The 26,380-nt window shown below is 38.3% G+C and overlaps 1 protein-coding gene across 1 annotated transcript in view; it reads left to right on the top strand.

Moving 5' to 3' along the window:
• The first annotated feature begins 23,589 nt into the window (after positions 1-23,589).
• Positions 23,590-26,380, top strand: part of cdh20 (cadherin 20) — a 212,407-nt gene continuing 209,616 nt past the window's right edge. The window contains exon 1 of the mRNA XM_012965436.3: positions 23,590-24,139. The gene's annotated coding sequence lies outside the window, so the exon portion shown is untranslated. The remainder of the gene's footprint in view (positions 24,140-26,380) is intronic.

The raw sequence follows: 26,380 nt of genomic DNA on the forward strand, positions 1-26,380 counted from the left end.
AGAGACCTGCGGCTCCCTTTACTAATACAAAGTTGACTGAATTAGTCAACACTTTATTAGTTAAGGACAGGGGACACATATAGGCTTTCTGTGCTCTGCCTATCATTCAGGCGCATCATTTTCAAGTTTACTTTTGGGTTTTGTTTGTTTATTATTTAACAAAAGCTTTAGGTACCTTTTATTATCTAATGCTAGTTTTACAGTGACCACTACAATTCTATACAATAAGCTTGGATATTGTCCCAGATTTGATATATACTCTGCTTCAAGCATCGTCACAGTTTTAATTTATTTAGGTGTTCTGTCTTTGGTGTATTTTTATGGATTAGGATTAATTACCTTTGTCCAATAAACTGAGTATTTATATTTATATAATACACAAGAGACATGAATATTCTGGAAATTATATTCTTATAAACAGTGCTAAGTGATGTCAATAGTTAGAATTGGTGCTTAGTGATATCATTTCTGTCACAGAACTCGCTGAAACTTGTGTTTTAAAATAAAAAAGGCACCCCTATTGTTAAATATGAAGATATTCAAAGTCGTCTTGATGTTCCATTACCTGTATGAAAGCACCCAGCCTTTGGCCCTGTGCCTTTTTACTATCATGGAACTCTTCAGTGACTTATAATATCCTTATATTTTACAAAAGGGGGTACATTATTAATTTATGTTTTGCATTCAGTACAGTTCAGGGAGCCTGTCACCAGAAGTTTAGTAAAGAAGTCCCTTTAATACAGTGACCCAAACTTACTCAGTATCAGTGTCTTGTTGCTGAAGTCTATAGGGAATTTCTATTTATGTACTGCATCAAGTAAACAAGCTTTCAAGATGGCAAGTTCTGTGTAAAGTGTGCACAATGTACTATGCTTTTACTGGAGTAAATGAAGGAAAAATAAAACAAAATAGCCTTTAAGCTATGATTCCTTACCTAAAGTTATTGAAAAGTTATTGGTAAAAAAAAACCTCTTCCCTCTATTTACTACTAAATGAATGAGTCTACCTTACCATTGCCCATTATACCAACTATAGGAATATTCTGAGAGAAATTTAACATAATCATCTTATATTCAGGCCAAAGAATAGGGAAACTTTAGGAATGTATGCAGCATGCTGTTTGTTCTACAACTATATTCATGGGCTGGTGGAAAATGATAAGGACTAACACTCTAAAACAAATACTGGCAATAATATGAATATGAAATTATAATGTGAGTAATAGAATGTGAGGCTGATTAAATGATGCAATGTAAACTGTATAATATTAGACTGATCATGCAGTAATTATACAAACTACACAGAAAGTAATTAATTTCATTTAAAAATGAATGTGAGTTGTTGGCAGAATTAATGGGCATTCTTCTGGTGTCCCACTTAAGATATTCACTAATTATTTATCCCAAGATAATAAAAAGTCATCTGACATATATTAAGTCAAGTCACAACAACTATTCATAGTACAGAATTCATAAATATGGCTAGAAACATTATATTTAAATTGCAATATCTTAAATAATAAAGTCATAGTTTACATTTGCAAACATGCATATTCCACATATTCTAACAGCAAAGTATACTATACTAGAATAAGAAGGAGATATAATCATAAGAAGAAAATTTGACTAGGGATAATTATCCCATACTCATTTATTGATTTAACCTTATAGGGATGACCTAAAAGGCATGCAATTGCAATATTTGCACAACGGAAGAGAATCATTGCAAACCTGTATATTGCAACCATCCAAATGCTGAGTTCATAGCATGCATGCTCATACAGTCACCATGTTCCCATTGTAAATGGTAAGTAAAGGGCTTTTAAATCCCCCACCTACATTTTTCTCTCAGTCTGGGCCAACTGATTTGACTGAGCTGTGTCAAAATTCCTGTCTGTCAGTCCCACTGGCAGCCCTGTAGGCCTCAGTATATGTGCACTGACATACAGATTGGAGGCAAATTTGAATAAACGAGTTGCACATTATAGAGATTCCTACTGCTAGCTGGCATTGCTTCTTACAGCTAAGTTTATTATCCAGAAGTACCCTAGGGTCCCTCTATATCAAGGACTTGATTAACTTAGTCCAATTAAACCCCAAAGACTTTTAATTTAATCATGAAATGTAAATCTTTCAATACCTGCCATTCTGGCTGTCCAAAGATTAACAGTAACACTGCAACATCCCCTTAATCACTTTGATTTGGCTGTTGGCTGTTGGCTCTTGGGCATGCTCAGTTTTGTTCAGCTTAGATGACTCAACACACCCTCCATTCTAACAGCCAGTGAAGAGATGGCATTGCTGGTTCCCAAAGAAACTCAGCTCTAGCTGTTTGCTCCTGTTATATTATCCTAACCTTCTCTCCTGAGCTCAGCTTAATCATTATTGTGCTCAAACAAAGCAGATCTTTTATCAAAGACAGTTCTACCTGTGTGTACTTGCATTCTTGATTAAATTTATGCTGAATAAGACAGCGCCTTTTTTTGATGCAATCATGTCTATTTTTGTTTCACAAAACAATTTGCCAGTGGCAAAATGCAGGATTTTGCCACTGGTGAAAAAATTTGCTCATCACAAAATGGAACTGATGATTTTTCAGAGGAAAAATAGTCACCAGGCTTCTATTTGGTTTAGGAAAATGTGATGGTGCTGGCAAACGGAGGGGATATATAAAGTAAAAATGATGCAATTTGGGTGGGGGAGACATGCTCAACTTATTTACATTGTAGAGAAATGTAGGCTTTACATGTCCTTTAAGTGTATAAGTGCCTTACAAATGTTTAAATCCCAGGTGCACCCTACTCCAAGTAGACAATGTACCATCGACAACCACACTCTGTATGTGATCCTTTAGACATTTTAGCCATTTTTTTTAGCCACATACAAACAGCATTAGCAAGTCCAAAGTAGTTGTTTTTTTAAGTTTAAAAAAAGGAAAAATGTATGTATCAGAAGCAAAATGCAAGCAGATCATATCTCCTGCAACCCTACCATTCAAGTCTTTCTTTAAGTGTCATAAAAAAAAGAAAATAAATTTGTTTCACATGATTTGTCCTTTATAAAGGCCTTATTAGCCACCACAGGATATCAGCACAGAATATAACAACAAACTGGAAGTCTATCAAATACTTGATTTTACTGCTTTATTTAGTGCTATTAGTTAAACCCTTCATATCTATGTATACATTTACAATATACTTTAACATACTTTCCCTTTTTTCTTCCATCTGTTTCCCTTCATTACATTTTAATAAACGCTAACATGTAAAGCTGGCCATAAACTGTAAGATCTGTCATTTAGCATATATTAAAACTGCTTATCAGCCAGGTCCTTATTTCTTGGCCCCTCATCAGTTTCAGCGTTTGCTTTATCTATAGATTAGGTCTCTATAGTTTAGACAATAACCTGAAGATGCAGAGAAGTATTAGGCTGAGGGCACAGGGAGTGTTTGCCCCATTGCTCTAAAGGTGACCAGATATGTCCAGATTTTAGTCTTCTACTGATGAACGTTTGGATATAGATCATATGTTTTAATGCAATGATTTAAAACTAACATTCAGAATGAAATTGTAGGATAAGGCCCTAAAAATAAAAAATCAGAGGATGTGCTGAACATGAAATATTTGGCAGACACCAATCGTACAAAAGTGACTTCCTGGAAATGCATTGTAGGTCCCCCAATGATATCTTCAGATATACAATACATGCCCAGATTTTATCGTTAACAGAACAAAACAAAAAAAACGCAGGAAGAGAGCAGTGGAGCAAACGCTCCATATGCCCTTAGCCTAAGGAGAGAAAACCCTCTGGAGTCACTGGTCTCCCATCACTGTATGGCTGTCAAAGGAACGGTCAATACTATATGGGCAAGAGCTCTTATAAATCTACCTTTTAGACCTCAGCAACTCAAGGTGTTTATGAAATTTTCTACTTTCATGACATTCCCTTCTGTGATGTTTCTTGCCACAAAATACAGTTTGTTTTACAGGGCTCTTTGTAAATGGTCAGAAATGAATCTGAACTTTACCCATTCCAGACACCAGAAGAAAAATGGACTAAAAGAAGAAATCTTCACTTCTAGTGCATGTCTCAGTGTTTCTCTGTCAGCTTTTCAGCACTTATCAGGGCATCTGCACACATACACAGTAAGCTTCTTTGGATCTCAACTTCCACTTCTGCACAGACTTGTTCACCACTGACTTCTGTTTAAATCTTTTGACCCTTGCCCATCCATAGATTAACTATCCACCTAACCTAACCAATTACCTGGATGCTTACAATGATCAATTCTGCCTCCAGATTTGGTCTGGATTTTAGGTTATGTCTTCTGTTACCTACTTTGACCCTTCATAGCAGTGTATTCATCTGTTTTCCTGTTCCTTCACTATCTTGTCTGAATCAGTTCTTCATCAGTCTTGCTAGAAAGGAAATAGAAATACTGATTACCAGGGGTATGAAATCCTCTGTGCAAGCAGAAAAAATGATGATAACTTTAGTAAACTAAAAAAATGTAAATTAAATGTATAAATAGAGTATATAATATGGGGCCCATTTACTTACTCACGAACCGGCCGAATGCGTCCGATTGCGTTTTTTTCATAATGATCGGTATTTGGCGATTTTTTCGGAAAATTATTGCGACTTTTCGTTGCCATCCGAATGTTGCGCAAAATCTGGCGATTTTTTCATAGCGTTAAAACTTGCGCAAAAAGTCGCGCCTTTTTCGTAGTCATTCCGAAAGTTGCGCAAAATGTTGCGATTTTTTCGTAGCGTTCTGATTCATTCAAGCTTCAGTATGGTGACTTTTCTTGGGCCAGGTTGGAGCTGCAGGGTGCCATTGAGTCCTATGGGAGGCTTCCAAAATCATGCTAAGTCTGAAACTTTCGGCCGCCGCTTACGAGCGCTCAATACGAAAAAGTCGCGACAAGATACGAGCGAATCGTAATGGCTACGAAAAACTTGCGTTTTTTCGCGAAAATCGTAATGAAAAAGTCGCGACAATTTCCGAAAAGTCGTAAAGGCGCCGAAAAAATCGCAAAAAATACGAAAAAGTCGCAAAATGTTCGTTTTCCAATCGGAATTTTTCCAATTCAGATTCAAATTCGTGTCTTAGTAAATCAGCCCCATGTGTTCATTCCAGGCATTCCACACTGCACCCACTAGAAAAGCCTGACATCTAATTCAACATAAATTCACGCAGGTGCAGAATGAACAAGATTTGTCTGGAAATACATTTTGACGATAAGCACAAAAAATATGCTGATTTTAATCTAAGACGAACACAGCACACTCTAGATCTCAGCAGGAAAAAGACATATATAACAAATAAAAAATCAAGTATATAAATAAATGGTAAATTATTTGAAATTAGGAAATGTTTCAACATTTTCTTTCACACAATTCCCTGTGAATGTGAATCAAGCCACAACTCTTTTTGACCTTCCTTTAATTTCCTATTCATAAACCATGTCCTTAAGAATTTTCATGTTCTGCTGTATACCTCACATTTTTAAAACAAAAACCTACCCTGTATTCATTTGATCACCAAACATGTGACCTCTGCAGATGTAAAACAACACAGAATAAGTCTGTGAAATAGTTATTTGAATAGATAATTGCCATTAATTACTAGAACTGTGGTAATAACATATAAATGTACAGATGTGTAATTCTTTTATTTAAACACAGGCACAATTAGTTTATTTTGCTTCTCTTATTTTATTTAGTTAAAATGCATCTTAAAATGCTATAGCCTAGCCCTATACCAAGAAAATGCATCTTTCATTACCCTTATAAATAAGCATTTCATTTAAAGAATAAGTAAACCTTTTTTTTTCTATCAGTAAAATTATTCTAAACAGCCTCCAGAATTACCTACCTTTGCCCCAGCATTCTCTCTGACCTGGTTCCTCAGTCAGAAGGTGTTTGTTTTGCTTTGCTTCCTTGTGCAGAGTGAAGCCCCAACCCCACTTCCTGTTCAGCTCTCTCTTCAATTCCACAACCTGTTGTCAAAGTGGAGAGCCTTCTGTGCATGCCTGGACGTAGCAGGAGCCAGTCTGTGCATTAGCAGGGTTTTTTTTTTTTTTGATGAGAGAACTGAACAGGAAGTGGGGGGGGTGCACAAGGAAGCAAAGAAAAACGAACACCTTCTGATTGAGGAACCAGGTCAGAGAGAATGCTGGGGCAAAGGTAGGTAATTCTGGAGGCTGTTTAGAGTAATTTTATTTCTAGAAAAAAAGGTTTATTTCTTCTTTAAAGGAGATGGAATGATTAATCACTGGTGGTAGCCAGTTACTATAATCTTCTCAGATGCTATACCACAGGCTGCAGCCTTGGACATGTTCAGGAAATAAAAAAATCAGATATTCATATTTAATTTTTAATTTTACTGTAATGCGCATGTGAACAGTCCAGGGTAGCCACAAGGGATACCTGGGGCAGGCGAGGAGGCAGTGGCACTCACTAGAATAATACCATGGACCAGTGCAATTTTCAGCAGCCTGGGAGTCTGACATAAGCTTTTACAGTAAATGGAGATGGCTAAAAATTGGCACTGCCCCTTGATTAACCCTTTCATTCTCAATTCAATCATTCTCAATTCTCAGTTACATTTCTTTAGTATCATGGGCACTACATTGCAGCAGTGCAGTAAACCGTGGCAGTAGGAAATCATGGAAAGCACTGAAATGCTTAATGAGAGCATGGAGGGACTGTGGAGCAAAATAATAATTTAATTCCCTCCATGCATAAAAGGGTTAACTTACCCAAGTTCATTTCCCAGGAAAAGACAGCCTTTGCTCACCCTTTGCGCGCCCCCTGCTTCTGCCAATGTGTCCTGAGCCGCATCTCCCTTCTACTCTCCCCTTTTTCAGGCATATTTACCTTATAACATTTTAAATTATGTCAACCACATATAAATTTCGGTAAAGCACACTATTCTTATTGTTAAAATGTGTTAATATTTTGTCACAGCATATGGCGGGTGATAGTCCTTGGCCATTTAATCTATGGTGTTATTTGATGTCTTCCACATGCCCTCTGCGTTCGCAGTGGCTGTCATTCAGTTATAAAACAGTTATACAGTTTGCAAAATGTTGGGTAAAGGTGAAATGCGTGGCAAGGACTATCGATGATATATCCTATAATAAAGCTGTGGCCGAACTCCACCCCACTTAACTGTGTCCGTGTATCCTCTATGCCAGACGATTACACCAGGGGGTCAGGTAGAGAGGGAGGGAATAAGTCTCCACAGTCATGATCAGCCTAGTAAGAAGTAAGAAAATGAAAGCAGATTGCTGACCGACTGGCTATATATCAAAACAATGAAATGACTATGCAGACTTGCCCCCCCTGAGAAATCATAAGTGACGGTTTCACATGTATCACAGGTCGCCCATGACTGCTCCCCCGGGCCCCCTTATACATTAGACAGACCCAGATCCCCTGCGTCCATGTTGTCTTCTTTCTCTATAGTTCTGCTACTGTATCAAAAGTACTCGAATGCAGATAACTAGAATGGTAAATATATATATATATATACCCACACACAGAATCACATATACATAATATTTCTCATTATCATGAAATATATGTTTGTGCACATGTTTAATTATTACTTGTTACTCATGATAAAATAATAACATATTTGAAACTAAAGTGCAAAAGCTCAGTTTTCTCAACAATTCTGCTAATTAACCCTCCTAACAGGTCTATGGCCCTTGGCACAGACATTTATGATTACTGCAGCTCTTCCAGAGAATCTTAACTTCTCCTCTGGCCTCACTGGCATCTGCATCCCACTCTCTTCAGCAGAGAAACATGCTACCTAGGCCAGACACAAGCTCTGTCAAGTGAGTAATGCTTGCTAATTTTTATGGGCTTTTACTGACTAGCCATGGTAAAAGGAAGAGTAAGGGCAGATAAAAATAGATGACAGCTGCGCCAGCAAAGGACTACAGTAAAAGTAATCTGAATGATTTGAAAACTCAGCCTAAGACTAAGAATGCAAAAGAGATTTCAATAGGATAAAGGCTATATATCAGCCTAAGAACCTAATAATCAATGAAAGGATATTTTCTCAGTGTAATTAATTTAAATAAAGAAGCAATTATGTGTTCCCTATGCAGGAGAATCATTCAGGCCTTATTCACTATTAAAGCTATAGGGGAAGAAATTAGCAGTGTGTTTTGGGTTTTTAAACACACTAGCATCTATTAATGCATATGAGGTAATTGATTCAAGAGCATTATATTTACTTACATACTGCTGGTGTTAAATTAAACCAGTTACACATAGCAGCCAATCAGATTCTGATCCTTTCTCTCATTTTCTAAATTGGAGTTTACTGGTTTCTGTTGGCAACTGTACATTAAGTGGCATATTTGTTAACATTGGAGACAAACATCACCAATGATGTTGCCCATAGCAACCAATTAGCAATTAGATTTGAATAGTTACCTACAAGTTAGAAAACAAAAGCAAACATTTGGTTGCCATGGGAATTGTCTCAAATGTTAATAAATACGCCCCTAAGAATTAGGAACTTATGTTAAGAAATGAGCTATGGTTTACCTTTCTCCTGCCAAGCTTCTTTTAGCATTCTGCCTATGTGCTATTATGTGCCCCTCTTAAAGGCATTAACAGAACCTGCCATTACCACATCACTAGGAAGGGCATTCCATAACTTCACTGCCCTCACCGTGAAAAACCACCTACGCTGCTTCACATGGAAGCTCCGTTCCTCTAATCTAAAGGGGTGACCTCTGGTGCGCTGATAATTTTTATGGGAAAAAAGAACATCCCCTATCTGCCTATAATCCCCTCTAATGTACTTGTACAGAGTAATCATGTCCCCTCGCAAGCGCCTCTTTTCCAGAGAAAACAACCCCAACCTCGACAGTCTCACCTCATAGTTTAAATCTTCCATCCCCTTTACCAGTTTAGTTGCACGTCTCTGCACTCTCTCCAGCTCATTAATATCCTTCTTAAGGACTGGAGCCCAAAACTGCACTGCATACTCAAGGTGAGGCCTTACCAGGGACCTATAAAGAGGCAAAATTATGTTTTCATCCCTTGAGTCAATGCCTTTTTTTTTATACAAGTCAGCACTTTATTTGCTTTAGTAGCCACAGAATGACACTGCCTGGAATTAGACAACTTGTTATCTACAAAAAAACCCTAGATCCTTCTCCACTAAGGACACCCCCAACACACTACCATTTAGTAGATAGCTTGCGTTTATATTGGTGCTAGGTTCCATTCAAGTGTTCTGTAAGGACTTTATATGTTCTCCCTGTGTTTGTGTAGGTTTCATCCAAGTACACCCATTTCCTCACACACCCCAAAAGCTTATAGACAGGTTGGTTCCTGGTAAAATAGAACATAGTGTGTATAAAGGCAATAGTGACTTTAGACTGTAATCTCCACTGGGGCAAGGACTGATGTGCCTGCATCAGTTGGAGCTATATAAAAAAGAATTATATAAAGCCCTTGCTCCCTACATAGCTTACCTACAGTAGCTGCATTTCCACTCCTCTGTTCACTTCCCTTGCTTTATTTTCTGTTCTTCTTCTTACTTCTCCTCTATTGTACTGCCACCCATCCCTTCTACCTTTCTAATTTATACATTGAATGAGCAGGGAATTGTTATTTATTTTATTTTATTGGAAAGGCAAAATGTGTTCAATGTGTTGTGCCCTACACACTAACATCTTCATTCAGAAATTGATTGATGTTTTAAATTTGCCATGAAATCATATAGAATATTTGTACAGGGTCTGAAAAAATACCTATTGTACCAACACAATGTTCATGCCTATCAAACAGTTTACCTTTTTTTACCGATATAAAAAAAAGCTTTTGAACTGTTATTTCTGTTTTTTGTGACTTTGATACTATGGTGGTTTTACTAGCAAAAAAACTAAAGTATTTTTCTTTGATATTCAACAGAAAGTATTCTTCTGTCAGCAGTAAAACCGTGCAACCTGGAACAAGCAGCAGTGTCAAGAAAACTGAGTTTATTTATATTTCAAGAATACTCTTCAAACATACACTCATTTTTCTGAAGAATTTGACTTGTGCTACATTTTTCTTTTCTGCCATAAAAATGACACATTTTGAAAAGTGCTCAGGGTACGTTTGATGATTTTGCTTACATGCATTAGTACTGGATTAGTAACAAACTGGCACATATTCACTAAGACAAAGGTGTTTGTTAGTGATCGTAAAACTATTTTTTTTCTGTGACACAGAAACATTGTTATTATTATTATTCAAAATGCATATTTTCAATATTCAAATATTATTTTGTACAGTCTATATGGGCAAATCTTTATTTAGTGATTACATTTCTCTTGTCACCAGTTTAGCATACTTGTGCCCCTTAAATGCTACTCTGGCTGCATGTGTAAAGATCAGATTCAAATTCTCACCACCTTTGAGAATCTATGGTGTTTATTTAAGTTTTCAGAAGAAAATATATTCCTTTTTAGCTTTAGCTTTGGAATGATTTGGAAACATTTGGAAGCTTTGGAATTGCGCCACACATCCTGATAAAAATATTTTCCTATTTTTGAAAAAATCTGTTTCAGTTGCTACTAGACAAAGTCATTCTCCAGATGAGCATGCCCATTTTAGTCATGGTAAAAGGGGTGTATAAGCTGGTGCCGGTGGTACAATGTTCTGGAAGACCTAATAATAATACAGAAAAAGGGTTTATTATTTAGTATAGTACAATAAATATATACATATATTATGTGTTGTTATAGCAACAATGCTACAGCTAGAGAACTTTTTTAAAAAATATCTTAACTTCAAGCATTAGTAATAATATGATCCAAAGAGTGATAAAACACAGTTACAGTATGTGTGCATTTATGTTTCAAGTTGTACTGTAGTGAAACTGTTTAATTTCATAAATGTATCTTAATCAAAGTCTAAATCGATCATCTATTATTTTTTTATCTTTGCTGCCATTATAGATGCTTAATGGACAATATAGGTATAACAAGTTTATGGTCTATGGACTGGAGTTGAAGGACTTGCAAAAGCCACCAAATGTGGCCATTTATGGTCCGGTAAATAAAATTAGGGTAATTGTGGTACAAAGAAGAAAACATGTAAAAGAAAGCTCTGTTTCTAGGATTCTACAAAATAAGTTACCGTATATACTCAAGTATAAGCCGAGTATTTCAGCACGAAAAATGTGCTTAAAAACTCAGGTTCAGCTTATACTCGAGTGAATATACAGAACGCTGGCATTCGTTGCGCGCACAGCACCCCCCCCCCCCGCATGTATGCGCCCGTTCGTGTGTGCGCGCATGCACACGTGAACGGCAGAGTACACACGGGGGGCGGTGCGGCGTGCATGACAAATGCCAGCGGGGAAGGGATTTGTAGGGGTTAGGCAATGAAAAGAGGCCAGGGAATTGCACCTTGAGTCTAACCACGTGCGTGTCGGGATACATGCCAACGATTGCACATCCATGTGAAATGCCCTGGGAACTGACACGCTGACATGTAGCAAGCAGGGGCGGGGGGCGGTGCGGCGGTGAGACTTGGTCAGATATTGGGTACGTTACAAGAAATTCTTATGGGAAACTCATCCACACTTACTTTTCCCTTGGTACAAAACTCATCCGCACTTACTTTTCCCTTGGTACAAAGGCACAAAGCAGGAAGGCTGAGAACTTCTGACAAGCATCAGTTGAGAACACTGTTCTGATTGGTGGCAGATTCAGTGCTTTGCTCACAGTAGCTGCTTACCAGAAATTCTAGGCATCGGGCACAGCCTTCCAGATGGGAGTGAGTAAAATTATTGTAGGCTCCATCCACCTTTCCCTAATCACCTTTCCCTAAACTGCAGCTGCCAACATTATATATTTATGAAGAGTTCACAGGGGGTCATGCTGGGTGTCCTTTATTAATTATTTGATTATTGAAACTTAGCAGTAGCTGCTGCATTTCCCACCCTAGGCTTATACTCGAGTCAATACGTTTTTCCAGTTTACTTAGGTAAAATTAGGTACCTCGGCTTATATTTGGATTGGCTTATACATCGAGTATATACGGTAGTATAAGGGGTCAGGAATACGAAAAATAGAAAAGGTTCTACATAAGAAAGGCACAAGAGCAGGGCCGGAACTAGGGGTAGGCAGAAGAGGCACCTGCCTAGGGCGCAACAGTGAAGGGGAGCTAGGCAAGTACTACTGTTGCCAACCCCTAGTAAGATCTCTTACCTGGCGCTTCCCCCTGCACTTTGTCTGCGCCCTGAGCTCCCCCTCCACGGCGTCCCCGCCCACGGAGGGGAAGCGAGGTGGCCAGCCAGGTCGCTTAGGGTGCCTGGCCAACTTGGCCCGCCTCTGCACAAGAGTAAAGCCAATAAAAACTGTGTAACTGTGGTGCATATCAAAATACTATGGGACCAAAAGATATTAACCACATATTGTCACATTCTTGTACCTCACTAATACATGAAATCCCCTTCAGAATTGAGGACTTGCTGTACAATTACCCACTATACCTACCTTTAGTGATCCACAGCTCTGCACTCTGTCTGAAATGCTTTAGATTTTAGTTTAGTTGATTTTTCAACTCCTTTTTCTCTATTAAGGCAATGAGACATCAATGGAAACCAACACTCAAAGAAAACATTTGCTTATTACATCTTACAGTTACAGTATGCAGTAAAGCTTGTATAAATGACATATAAAATCTCTGATGTGAAACTAAAGCCCATTGTAGGGTCCACACACACACCTATATATATAGTCAGGAGCCAGAAAATCATTCATTCACATTTTTCTGACAAGCTTCTCAGGGGTTCAAATTATTTGTCTGTAAGACTGAGGCTTTCAAGTGTTCTTTCTCAATATGCCCCCTGCTGTGCATTTGTTTGCAGTAAGAAAACTGTATTGAAAAACCTATAAATGCTTTTGTCACAGTCAGGTTCAAATAACTTGCCTCAGTGTCAAAGCCAACAAATGTGAACTGGCAAGGAAAAAAATGATTGACTTGAGAACTGTTTAGTTATTCTTCAAAACGGCATGAATAACAAGAAAGGGTTTTGCATATAAACAATGCAACATGGTGTGTGTCATCAACGGCTTTCTGCAATGATGTTAAATTAGTTCCTTTACATATGTTATTATTCTGCTTGTATTTTAGACAAATATATATATCTTAATAACTGAGAAACATAGTACTTTGGTTGATTACGCCTGCAGGGATTTTTTTTTTTGTATTTGTTTTCTTTTTTTGTATTTGTTTGTCTTTTTAATTCAACTATGCATTGTGCTTTTTGAATTAGCAGGTGGGGTTTAAAATGAGATTAAGTGAATGTGGACCAGTATATTTTGTAGGGTTTTTGTATTGTCAATGGGTGATAACTGTTCCAAGGTTGATCTTCACTACATCATGGTTGGGCTGCTTCTCCTTTCGCTCAGATAATCTTGCTCCTGTGTGGTAGGGATCACGGCATAAGGATATATAGCCATACCATGAAGGTTTAGCGAAGTGAGAAGTTTTGCACCATGTCCACGACTAGTGGGATTGGTGGCATATTGTCCAAAAATATAGTATACCAAAAAAACAAACTACTACATTCAAATTGAATGCTAGAGTGCTAACCTAAACATTAAAGAACCTTTTGATGGTCATGCCTACTCTTTTGTAGGGCAAGCAGGTCACTGGTGCCTAAGCATTTGTTGAAAGTATTGGGTATACATACTAGTTACTGGCATAGGTCACTTTAAATCCTGTAGAGTGTAGGACAATGAAAAAAAAACAAAGATAAAGTAAGAAGCAAAATTAAATCATGGGTCAGAGATAAAATTATTACACCAAGGAAGTTGACATGGGTTCACAGACTGCCATCCATTGCTCTCTTTATTGTGTTGAAGAATAAGCTTTAATACCACCCCCCAACACACACACAGACTCATACTTTCCACACACACACACACACACACATACCCACAGACACACAAATATACAGTACACACACCTTCCTTCCAGCGCATAAGGAAAGTAAAATACTTTTTCCTGTACTACTAGAATTAAGTATTAATCTGTTCGCTGCAATAGTTTGTTGAGATCAGTATAACGTCTTTGAGGCTCGTGATAAAAAAAACTTGACAAAACATTGCAAAACAGATGTCTTCATTATTTCCCTCTGATTTTCCTTTTTCTGTGAAGCACTTGGTTACATGCACAGTTCTGAATTACAGATCTTGTATTTTGTTTAATACCACATATAAAAGAAAATGCAAATTGTCCCTTTAGATGCATATTTGTACTTTCCCTGGAAGCTCATGGGTTACCTTTTAACAGAAAAACACTGTTCCAGTGAAAGCTTCCAGACTCACAATAATAAAGAAAAGATGTGCAAGCTTTTAAGACTGCAAACTGGCCTGTATGGTCACAGTTGCCAACAGTCATTGATTTTCTGTAAGTCTCACTGATTTTAGCATAAGTAGTCTTGTGGTCTTCAGTGGAGCGTCACTGAATGGAATCAATAGTTTTCTATTAATATGCCATTTTTTTGGATCAGAACCACCGATTGTGACTAATTTCCATCTTATAAAAGGACAAAGTATTCAGTCTTTTAACCCCTGCATTACAAGAGAGGTCACCCTCTATTCCACTCTGCATATCTATTCAAACTTGCTTTGAAGGATTTGAGTAAATCTGTTGATGTAGTTTCAGAAGTGAATAAGATATTTATTTCTGCTTATAGTGAATGCAGAATGCATAATAATGAATTAATCTTTTGGAAATGCAAGTTTGGCTTGTGAGGTTTTTTTTTAAAGAACAGACAATAATTTTGCTGATTGGGGTTTTGTTTAAAAAGGACACACATACAGACATGCTATTTTCATTACGTGGTCTGGAATACCAAAGTTCTCTTTTTACCATGATTCATTATTTTGTCTTTTTTGTGCTGACTTTGTGGACACCTGAAATAGCATTTTGCAGCAATCTGCTTTTGGTGGGGGGGCTTTATAAATAGCTGCCATCTTTTGCCTCAGAGACTAATCATTCAGCAGTAATTGGAAATGCATATTGCAATATTCCCACTGAACTGTTCAAAGAAAAAATTATAAAATCTCTCTAGGGATATTTTCTTCATTATGCTTTTGACAAGTACAGGTGAAGGAGGTAAATGGATCAAAAGTAGGTAAAAGTTAAATTGTAGTAATAAAACTATTTCTTGTCATTAATATTATTTCTTTGCATTTCTAGGTATGTAGAAATAATTATATTTATTACAGGGTGGCACCATCAGTTTAGAACCCATAAGGAGAGCAGGTGCGCTTTTTCTTGAGGCAAGGTAAGGCAAGTCAACTATTCTGCAGGGCTGGAACAAATTTCCAAATTTGTAACAATAAATTATGTTTTTTGAATGCGCTTTTTTGTTTTCATGTTCATTAGTGTTCCCTTGCTCTGTATGAATGCAGAAGAGGTAAGACAAGGAGGTGGTTGAGGAGAAGTAGCATCATGTATGTACTGCAAGAGGCATGGATAATGGAAGCGACCATTAAGGAGAGGAAGGATGCAACCTGCTGTCGGGCTTTAGGTGTTTACACACACAGATATATAATGGGTAGGGCAAAATGGAAATAATTATTCAGGGCTCATTTAACAACGGTAAATTCACAAGTACTGGAGCACTAAGGGAACAAAATTGCATCACTTAGGGTCCATACAGGGATCTCATGCTGCAAATGCAAGCCCAGTATTTTATCTCTGAAACAAACTGAAACATACCTGATATTGTATCAACCTACCTTTTACCTTCTTACTGGTTCCACCAATTCCACAAGTGCCCATGTTCATTGTACATGTGTAACAGTAAACTAAAAGAAAGGAGCATAGGGCAACACAGAATAGGCAGATGCAAGGCATGGCACCATGGTACAACTTTTACACAAGTGTGGCACCTTGCCTTGCACCTTCCTATTGTATGTTCCTTTCTTTTAGTTAGTCCATGACAGTTATTGAGTATTGGTATTCCTAGTGTACTGTGGCTACCTTAACAACCTACATTCCATGTTCTGACACACATGCCACCAAACTCCTTCTGTGTTAGGCAGTGTTCCATACAGAGGCGTAACTGTTTTGGAGGCATTGTAGAATACAGAAGCTGTATGAAATGCTGTTGCTCATCTACACTGTGTTGAAGCTGAAGGAGCTGTGAGAAATGAAAATAGCTGTTGATTATTAATTATGAATCCTAGGACACACATTGCATTTATTTATTGGGATAAGTGAGCTTTCCCGAGCACATCTCAGCATCCATTCTCAGTCAGACTAATTGCTTTCTTTTTTTTTTTTCAACTGTATTTTTATTTGTTTTCACATTTAAAACATAGGTGCATTGTCTTCAGAAAAAGGAAGCATACAAATACATGTTTTGCAAAATACAGAGTTATGCTTTCTTAAGAAAATATAAACCAGCAGTTATCATGTTCTTTTTTGTAACAAAAACATTAACAACAATATGTGGTACAGAATTAAAGACACATTTATTTAAGGTGTCTCATGAGTCATGATATTTCTTTTCTGTTATAATATAATATATGTTTAGTTCCCCTATTTTATGCTTATTTGAATTAGGTTTTAGCTTCAATCATTCCTATGCTCCGGGCCCCGCGACCCCTCCTTAGATATAAGACTAATTGCTTTCTTATTATTTGAGAAGAATCAGTAAATTGATAACTGCTAGAGTTGTGTAATTTGTTTCAATTATATTTTATTGAATGTTATTTCAATCATGTTTACTCTTATTTTCCATGTTTTTATTTTGGTACACCTATAGAAACTATTATTCGGAAACCCTTTATCCACAGAACTCCTGAATACAGCATGGCCATTCATTGGGGTTAATGTAATAAATGGTCTTAAATTTGATACTTGTCTATGTAGGGACCCATAGGGTTAAGCTCCCTATGGCTTTACTTGCCTATCTTTCTTTATCTGTACTGTTATAGGGCAGAGCCCTCTACACTCAGGTTACAGTTATTAAGCTACTCCTAATAGGTTTAGCCCAGGTTGACCACTCCCCTTGGAGACTATTTAGTGTCTTGCAAGGAGGAGTGTCTTCCTCTTTTGGCTGCATGCTGTGTCCTGGGCAGAGCTCCAACTGAGCCTGGACCGGACATAGGCCCAGAAGCCATTTTGTACCCTAGGGGACCTCATACTCTAGTGATAAGTCGGGGACAGGGCCCCGTGAACGAGGTAAGCCAGCACAGTCAGTCTAATTAATAGCACCCTCTAGGAGTGGTGAGCATAGATAGCTTATTTAGTAAGGGCGGTCTATAGCCCCATCAAGGAGTTTGTAAAAGGGTTTAGCCTACCCCGGCTCTGTTGTCTTTCTGAAGGGACCAGTTTAGACGCAGGATTCAGGCAAGGTGCTGTGCCCCTGGACCATAGTCGACTGGAACACTCCCTACTGTAAAGGTCTTCATCTCAGGTATCCAGCTAATACTCTGCACATCCTTCAAGTGGGTTATACTGTTCCTTGAGTGTCACATCTGCTACTCTCCATTGTGACCAATTCCTATACTGCTGTGTCTGTGAGTATATACCCTGCTTGCACTATTTAAGTTGTGCCTTGTCAAATAAACCTGTACTATAGTTCATCAGCAAGAACCTTTCTGGCGTCCATTATTCTATCTGCACTACACAAGCTCTATCTAGTTGTAGTTCAACTACACCCTCAGCTCCATTAATACCTTCCACTTAGCGGAGGCCCACTCCTGTGTATTAAGGTCGCATGTAACACATGCTCTATACCAATTACTAGCCTGGGTTTTTGCCGTATTATAGCCAAACAAGTGTTACATCTACTAACCCATAACAGCTAATCGGTAGGTAGTATTTACTGATCAACTGTTTAAAAACAAACATCTGATTTGTTGCTGTGGGTTACTAGATATGCGAAAATATAAGGCTTTTTGTTATATTACTCCACAGAGTCCTGCTTAAACAAGCAGTTCTTTATTGTTTTTTATGGATTTGCTTTTTGCCTGTAATAATTATTCAGTACCTTGTACTCAATGAAAATTAAACATACGTCTATATTGATGGCAAACCAATCCTAGTGAGTTAATATTTAATATTTTATAGCAGCCTGAAGGCACAGTGCTCCAAATTACACAAGTTTCTGTCAAGGCTGCTTGGCTTCTGCCAGGATTGGGACCAAGGAGGAAGCTTGATTTCAGGCAAGCAAATAGTCCAAGTCACAGTATCAAAAGGGTTAATGAGAGTATCTTAGTTGATTTCCACACACAAGCTGGTACAGGCAGCAATCAGTGAAGTCCGGATCAGGCAAACTTTATGTGAAGTGGAGCGCTCCTATCTGGAGACACAATGTTCTCTTTAATTTCTTCTAGGCTAAGTGCGCAAAAAATGTCTTTTGTGTGCACTTTTTAAAACCATGTGGACACTTTAAAAACCTGGTGTGCACAGCTCAAAATGATGTGTTTCCACACAAAATTCTTTATGCACACCACAATTTATTGTGTGCTCTGGTCTCAAAATTTGTGTGCGCACAGGAGTGCACAGCTTAGGGAGAACATCGCCAGGCATGGATTCGCAGCGAGTTTCCGCATTTTGCCATTGGCAAGTTAACAAAACTTCCATGAAAATTCACTGCAGAAAAAATCATTGCGCTGAATTTTTTTTGTTGCGCATCAAATTGGGCATGGTCACATCAAAAAAGGGAGCGGTTGCGTCAAAAAGTGAGGGCGACAAAAAAATAAACGCGGGCTACTAAAAAGATGCAGGCGACAAAAAAAAACAAATGCGTTTCATGGATTTTTCTCCGTTTCGGGACACATTCGCTCATTACTACTGGCATGTGTATAATCAATTAAAAATAATGCACAGTTTCTGGAATAATCAAGTTCACTGTCCCTGTCTCATTAATCTTTCATTGTACATACAGATTTGTGTCACAGCTTTCTTCTGAAATTGGACATTATATTTATAAAGTTTCTTATTTCCTTATTCTTCTTTAATTTAATTAAATTATCATTCTAACAACATAATGTTAGCTGACATCTCTGGGCAAGGTAAGGACAAATGAAATTAGTGGTTTCTTAAAATGCTGATAACTTTTATTTTATACTTTAGCTAGAAGTAAAGGCTAAATTTCCCCACACTGGACACATCTGTGGACTGCATTACAGTTTAAAAGAGTCTGAAAGTAATGAGAGTAGGTAAATGATTTAATTTGGGGAACTTTTTTAAATTTGTAGATGCATTGTAGCTGCTTGGAATTAACCTAGAAACCAAGGAACAGCTTTGAAACCAAAAAGTAGGGAGCCTGAAAAGAGGAATAAGCTCTAACATTAAAGAATTTAAAGAGTGTAAAATAAAGAATATATTTTATAATGTATATCATTAGCTATGTGCAGGGACAGCCAGCAGGTGGCACCACCTCCACCTGCAGAACCTATATAAGGCCCTTCAGACAGACGCTGTGGGCCAAACTTTATTAGGGTAGATAGAGAGGAAAAAACTAGCTTGTTATAGGAATTAGTTAGTAAGGACAGCTCACAGCTCACAAGTAGTGATGAGGGAGAATTTTTGGCAGGCATGGATGCGCAACAAATTTTTGGGTTTTGCCATTGGCGGATTTTTGCAGAAAACGGGCGCGAAAATTAGCTGGGGAAAAATTTGCTTTGCAAAAAAAAAATGTTGCATGGCCAATTTTTTGATGCGTGCCATTTTACGTGATTTGATAATTTTTTGCTGTTTTGAGAATTTTTGCAAAGTTTCACAAATTTTTCAGTGAAACAAAACAGGACAGATTTGCTCATTACTACTCACACGGAGTCAGTATTTGGAGTAGAGCCCCAGTGGTGATTGTACGCTAGATAGGGATTATGAGCATGTAGGATTAGGGTTACTGCCTTGAAGAGGAGCTTTAGAGAGACAGCTTTGTGGCACTGTAAGGAGACAGAGGCCCTGAAGGCTTCAGGGGAGATATGTTGTGCCAAGTGTGCGTGATTCATTCTTGTGAAACTAAAAGAGAGTTTCCTGGTTGGTTTACTTCAGCTTGTCCTGCCCTCTGCATGGTCATGACTACTGTTCTCAGCAAAGCACACTGGACCCTGGAGGAAAGGGTAACAGCCCCGGGTACCAACTTTACAAGAGCATCACAAATGTACACAATGCTTTGCATTTGTGCAAAGAGTACAAAGAGTACAGTTACAGTATTTTACATGAAAGAGTGAAAACCGCTACATAACTACTATAATTTTCACTGTACACAAAAGAGGGATGAGATCTAAGGTACTGTTTCATTATTACAGAGAAAAAGTAAATCATTTTTAAAAATATTAATTATTTGATTCAAATGCAGTCTATAGGAGATGCCCTTCCAATAATTCAGAGCTTTGTGCATATCAGGTTTCCAGATTACGGCTCCCATACCTGTAATTCTATAATATCCATAGAGTTGTACATGTAATAACTCTGTGCTTTGTCAGGACAGTTTAGCTACTAACCCAATAAAGCAAGCTTGTGCTTTTGCATAGGCAGTATAGGCACATGTAAACATTATAAGGATACCTTGTGGCAGAGCTTTGAGGTTTTTGAAAACCTAGGTACTGTATGACTAGGGATACAAGCTTGAATATACGGGTGATGTCAATGTGTGAGCTTGTCTGTGTGGGAGTGTATGTAAGTGATAGGTGACATATATAAAAGGATATATGTATTTGAGTCATGAGTGCATGTCTGTTATATTTTTATATTATTGTATCACTGCATTTGTACCCACCATTTACTTGCATTAGGTTAATTCCATAGTTGGATCATTTAATTTGAGTTAGAACTCATACGCAGAGCACTGGCACCCCAATGCACCATACTACTGCTGCGCTGTTAGTGGTCGTGAGCACAAAGCTTGTATTTTTTATTGCTAGCCTATATAATTAATGTAAATATTAGCTTGTTGTAACGTGCCCTTTATTGTAAGTCTGTCTTCGGTGTAATATGCATTACATTATATTAATTCTATGGTCTATATGCAAAATGCCAACATATGGGTCAGAATGGGTGTGGCTTTTAAAGACTAGTAACCCTATAGAAGTCTTTCTGTGCATCATGTGGCATAATTGTTTTCTTGTCCCCAGGTCACACTTTTAAAATCAGTGGTAACCTTATACTGCAATGATGCAGAAATCACATGAGACTTGACCTTCACTTACTTTTATATGTGATTAAATATTAATGAACCAGTTCTTGCAGCTTTACATTTTTTACAATTTTTTCTCATGGGCATTCAGCCTCTGAAGGATTAAAGAAAACCTCTAGTTGCCATCACTTTGCTGAATGATGATTTCCACCCTCTCCTGCTTGGAGGGAACTTTGAAGTATGTCTCCACCAGAGAGAAAGCTTTTGAATGAAATGCATGATAAATGAATTGTCATTTGGAATTAATGACTGTTAAAGTTTTAAATGTTTGTTATGAAAATTCTTTTTTAACTCTATAGACAGTGGGAAAATACTTGCTTTGGCCTCTGACCTGCTTTTGGAGAAGGGCAGTTGCATCATTTTGATATCAATCATGTACTGGGGAGCATATCAGTGATTATGGAGAGTGTTGTTGGCCTCATGAGAACACTGCAATGGTGGATTATTAGATGCATTTACAGCCCAACACAACAAGTGGAAGCATATTGGTCATTGTTGGCATTCCTTATTAGCTTTATCCAGGATGCATTCCCAATGCCAGATAAAAATGGGCACTTGTCAGATTACAAAGAGCCAATAATGTATGTCAGAACCTATGCACACTGTTTCAATTGTGAAGTATATTGCATGCAATGATCTTGATCACAGTTATCTAAGAGATTATTTGTGGTCATGAATTCAATTACCTCCCACAAACAATATCATAAATACAATATACCTTATATATCAGCCTCACTTTAATTACACTAGCAACAAACACTTAAGGTGGATTTATTTTATGTTCAACATTGAAGCTATGCATCTTGAGTGGCAGACTGAAACAAACACAGTATAATTCTCATGACCACCTGTCATTTTTTTCAAGCCTCTAGTGAACAAGAACTACAGAAACCCTATTTGAGAATATTGATTAAACTCAAATACTAATTTCACTCATGTACATAATGTTACTCCTACACAACATTAGAAAGTAATACAGGGCTGTATGTGATATTCTTAGACCGGAGTACAGCTCACGCAACACCAACATTAAAATTGATTGCAGATTTTTTTTTCTTCATTTGCTTACATAGAAATGATTGTTACAATATTTGAGTGGTGTATCTTTTATATATATATATATATATATATATATATATATATATATATACAGTCCAAAACGCTTTCAGCACACCATACTTACAATACACATTACCTGGGTGCTACCTCCATGTATCTGATTATCCAAAAAATCCAAAAATATAAGGTGCACACCAGGAACTTTTAAAGATAAAACATTATTTTTATTGTATCATGCTGATAAAACGGCCAACGTTTCGGTCTCCACCTAAGACCTTTATCAAGACTATATATACAATTAACATCAGTGAATAAATAGATAAAACCTGTAACACTCACCCAACCGCACACTCCCACCCCAATCACATGACAGGGAAAGACAACCCTGTAGAAGGAATGAATAATATACATACTGTATATATATAGATAAATACAAAGGTATGGGACCTGTTAAGGTCCCCATACACGGCCGATTGTAGCTGCCGATATCGGTCCTTTGGACCGATTCGGCAGCTTATCGGCCCGTGTAGGGGCAGAAACGAGGGGCCTGGCCGACCGATATCTGGCCTGAAATTGGCCAGATATCGATCAGCCAGGTTAGAAAATTCAGTCGGATCGGGGACCGCATCAGCTCTATGATGCGGTCCCTGAACCGACTGCCCCATTGCCGCCATTAGAATTCGATATCAGGTTCCCCGATATCGCCCACCCATAGGTGGGGATATCGGGTGAAGATCCGCTCGCTTGGCGACATCGCCAAGCCAGTGGATCTGCCCGTGCATGGGCAGCTTTATCTAGACTGCTCAAGGCCAGGGGATATCCAGATATTTTAAACCATTAGGAGGGGGTGCAATGAGGGTGCAAAAATTTCATATTGACAGAAATAAGAAGTCCTCTGCACTCACCTATTATCAATATATAAGACAGTACCTTGTACTTGATAACTAAGCTAGCATAAATCTATCTATATATATAATTATTTTTATTTATTTGTATTATATATACTACTATATTTACTGCTGCATTGCAATAGATGCACCTGCAAAAAATTATTTTCTATACTATTACATGCATTTACAGTATTACACCCTCTTATTGCATGCAGTCATGATTAGTTTTGCTCAAGGTTTAGTTCCAGCTTTGCCATGCAAACATGCATATGGAAGTATTAACTGATTAGCAACTGGGCTAGCTGCTGAAGTGCAATAAAACTGTGTTACCAGAGCAAAAGAATCCACAGAGATTCACTCTGGAGCCAAGCACGGCAGGTTGGTGCCTTTCTCTTGAGCTACACTTGCACTGTTTAATAGTTTCTCTATTGTAAAGAACAGTCAGCTGCCGCTCTCAGTCAGGGTGATGGGAATTGAATGTTCAAGCTAGAAACCCTCTCTTGGGGTTCCCCCTCAGGAGTCCAATCCAAACTGCAGGGACTGAGCCACAGGGTGCGAACTGGACACTAATTCTTTCCATCTGGTGCAATTCCAGACATCTCCTGAGAAGGAAGGCAGCTCTTGGCATCAATTGGCTAATTCAATTTAATTCAACAGCATTAACCTCTGTCAGAATATTCATGAGCAGCAGAATGAGAAGCAGTGGCACAAGCAGGCAGCATCTACTTGGAGAAAAGCAGCATGCGAGTGAACGAGGTCCCTGCACGGAACTACCACAGAATATCGATCTGTAGCCTTCCCATTATTCAGCCCCTTTCTGTGAATGCTTAACAGGGAGACGGGAAGAGGATTTGCAAGGGAGCCTGCGGAGACGTGTATGACATCTGGATCAAGACTGTTTAAGGTTGATATCCAGTCAGTGTGCTGGGAGAAAAAGTGGATTACGATCCTGAGGCTCTTTTCAAGGGGAAGTAAACAGAAACAGGTAGAATAACTTTACGTTTTATGTCTTTGCAGATCTGTCCTCATTTTTTTTCTCCCATTCTACCTCTCCCTTCTTTTCAGTAATCTCCTTCCCCTTCTCTCCTTGCATCCCTCCATATCCCTTTTCTGCACCCCTTGCTCTGTAACTAAGGTACACATTTATAGCAAAGAAAGTGTCTAGTGAAATCATTTCTATGTGCTATGTGCCAGTTAGACTTTTGCCAAGGTGAACTTTAGCCAATGGGAGATGGAGTGAGAGGGGTCTTGTCCAACAATTACTTTACTGTCTGGGTTTAGAACAATCCTTGGATGGGAGCAAATATTGGAAACATCCCTGAATTATATATATATATATATATATATATATACATTTCCTTTAAAAATAAGAATTACCTATTATTTACCTATAAGTAAATTGTTACCTGTTTAATTACCACATCAAATGGGATGGAATGAACTGGAGGTGGTGAGTATGTAGAATTGTGGCTGTCGGGAACCACGTTATAGAGGGAACCCCAGTTTGAGGATATCATACAGGATCCAGCAGCATGTGAGCACCAAAAAAAAATAATAATAAAAAAACTGCCAGAAATAGTAAGGTCCCAGACAGACATAGTCAACCTGCTTCTGCCTCCCTTCCTGCACAATGTGTGTTATTAGTAATGCATTTCCATTCTGTTTGTCACAAGCGGTATCTATTTGGTGTTCACACTACTTGCAAATTGTAGAGGGTGGGCTAATGCATTAATGGTATGTTGACTCTGAAATGACCGGTGTTTGCTGCAAGGATGGTGCTGATTGGCCTTTGACTAGAAGGGGGTAAGTTTAGGGAGAAAAAGCAGATTTCAAGGAGAGGACTTGGAGGAAGTTTATTTAACCTGCTGTTAACAAATGCAACTCAAAATTGTCGCATAGATATATTACTTTATTATGTTGCACTACGCTGCACAGTCAAGAGTCTTTTACCTTAGCCTTCTTTGCCCTAGCTATTTCTGTCACTTTATTTCTACTGTGTGCAGTCTCTTGTCCTATCCTGTAAACATGCTACTTGTGATCTTCTCCTGCTGCTTATCTTCTTGGTGCATCAATCATTCCTGTGTGCCATTTACCAGCTCTCCTTAACTCTTTCTATACATATCTCCTCTCCTATGAGAGAAGTAACACTATGGAGTTCACATTTAGTTCATTTAAAAAGATTGTTGGGGTACATTTTGACTGGTAGGGGAGAAGTGGGGTGCAGCAGCATTGTGCAGATGCATTGGAAGTGTTAACCCAGGCACAAATTGAAGCAGCAGAGTTACAGGACTGGCCAGGAGACTTCACATGGAGAAGCAGCAATGCGTGACTGGAGAAAGAGAATGGAAGTGAAACAAATACTCTGACTTGTTATGGAGTTTTAAAACAGTTTTTTTTTGCACTGCTCCAGTGTCTGAGTCTCTGAGTCAGATACAATCATATCTCAGCCCCACAAGCAGTATAGCAGCTCCACCTAATAAAAAAAAGTCTAAATTTTAAGTCAATTTCATATCTAGACCTCTTCCCATCAGTCCATTTAAATACCATCTAATTTATAGCATTACGTTCCCCAAAACGTATTTCTGTATTTTGTTTATGCCCCATTTCTTCCCAAAGAATATTGAGGATAAGGAACCAACGCACCTGCAGGAATATTGGGCATTGTGTTTCAATATGCCCAAAATACTTGTGATGATATGTTCCTGTAGTAGTATTTAGGATTATTAGCATATGGGCCACAACCATGCTGTTTATTGGCTGAATCTGTCCGTAGGTTTACTTTTTTTTAGATTTATCACATAAATTCTGTGCAACATAGAGTGCAATATAACTTACGGATACTGGTATTATGTGAACATATGTCTTCAGGAGTAGTGTGGGGTATGTGCAGATGTGCCTGTAGGAGTACTCTGGGTATGTGTGGATGTGATTGCAGGAGTACTGTGGGGTATGTGTGGATGTGCACACAGGAGTACTGTGTGGTATATGCGGATGTGCCCACAGGAGTACTGTGTGGTATGTGTGGATGTGTCCGCAGGAGTACTGTGTGGTATGTGCAGATGTGCCCACAGGAGTACTGTGTGGTATGTGCAGATGTGTCCGCAGGAGTACTGTGTGGTATGTACGGATGTGTCCGCAGGAGTACTGTGTGGTATGTGCGGATGTGCCCGCAGGAGTACTGTGTGGTATGTGCGGATGTGTCTGCAGGAGTACTGTGTGGAATGTG

The sequence above is a fragment of the Xenopus tropicalis genome, chromosome 6, assembly GCF_000004195.4.
Source record: "Xenopus tropicalis strain Nigerian chromosome 6, UCB_Xtro_10.0, whole genome shotgun sequence".
In the NCBI taxonomy this organism is placed as follows: domain Eukaryota; kingdom Metazoa; phylum Chordata; class Amphibia; order Anura; family Pipidae; genus Xenopus; species Xenopus tropicalis.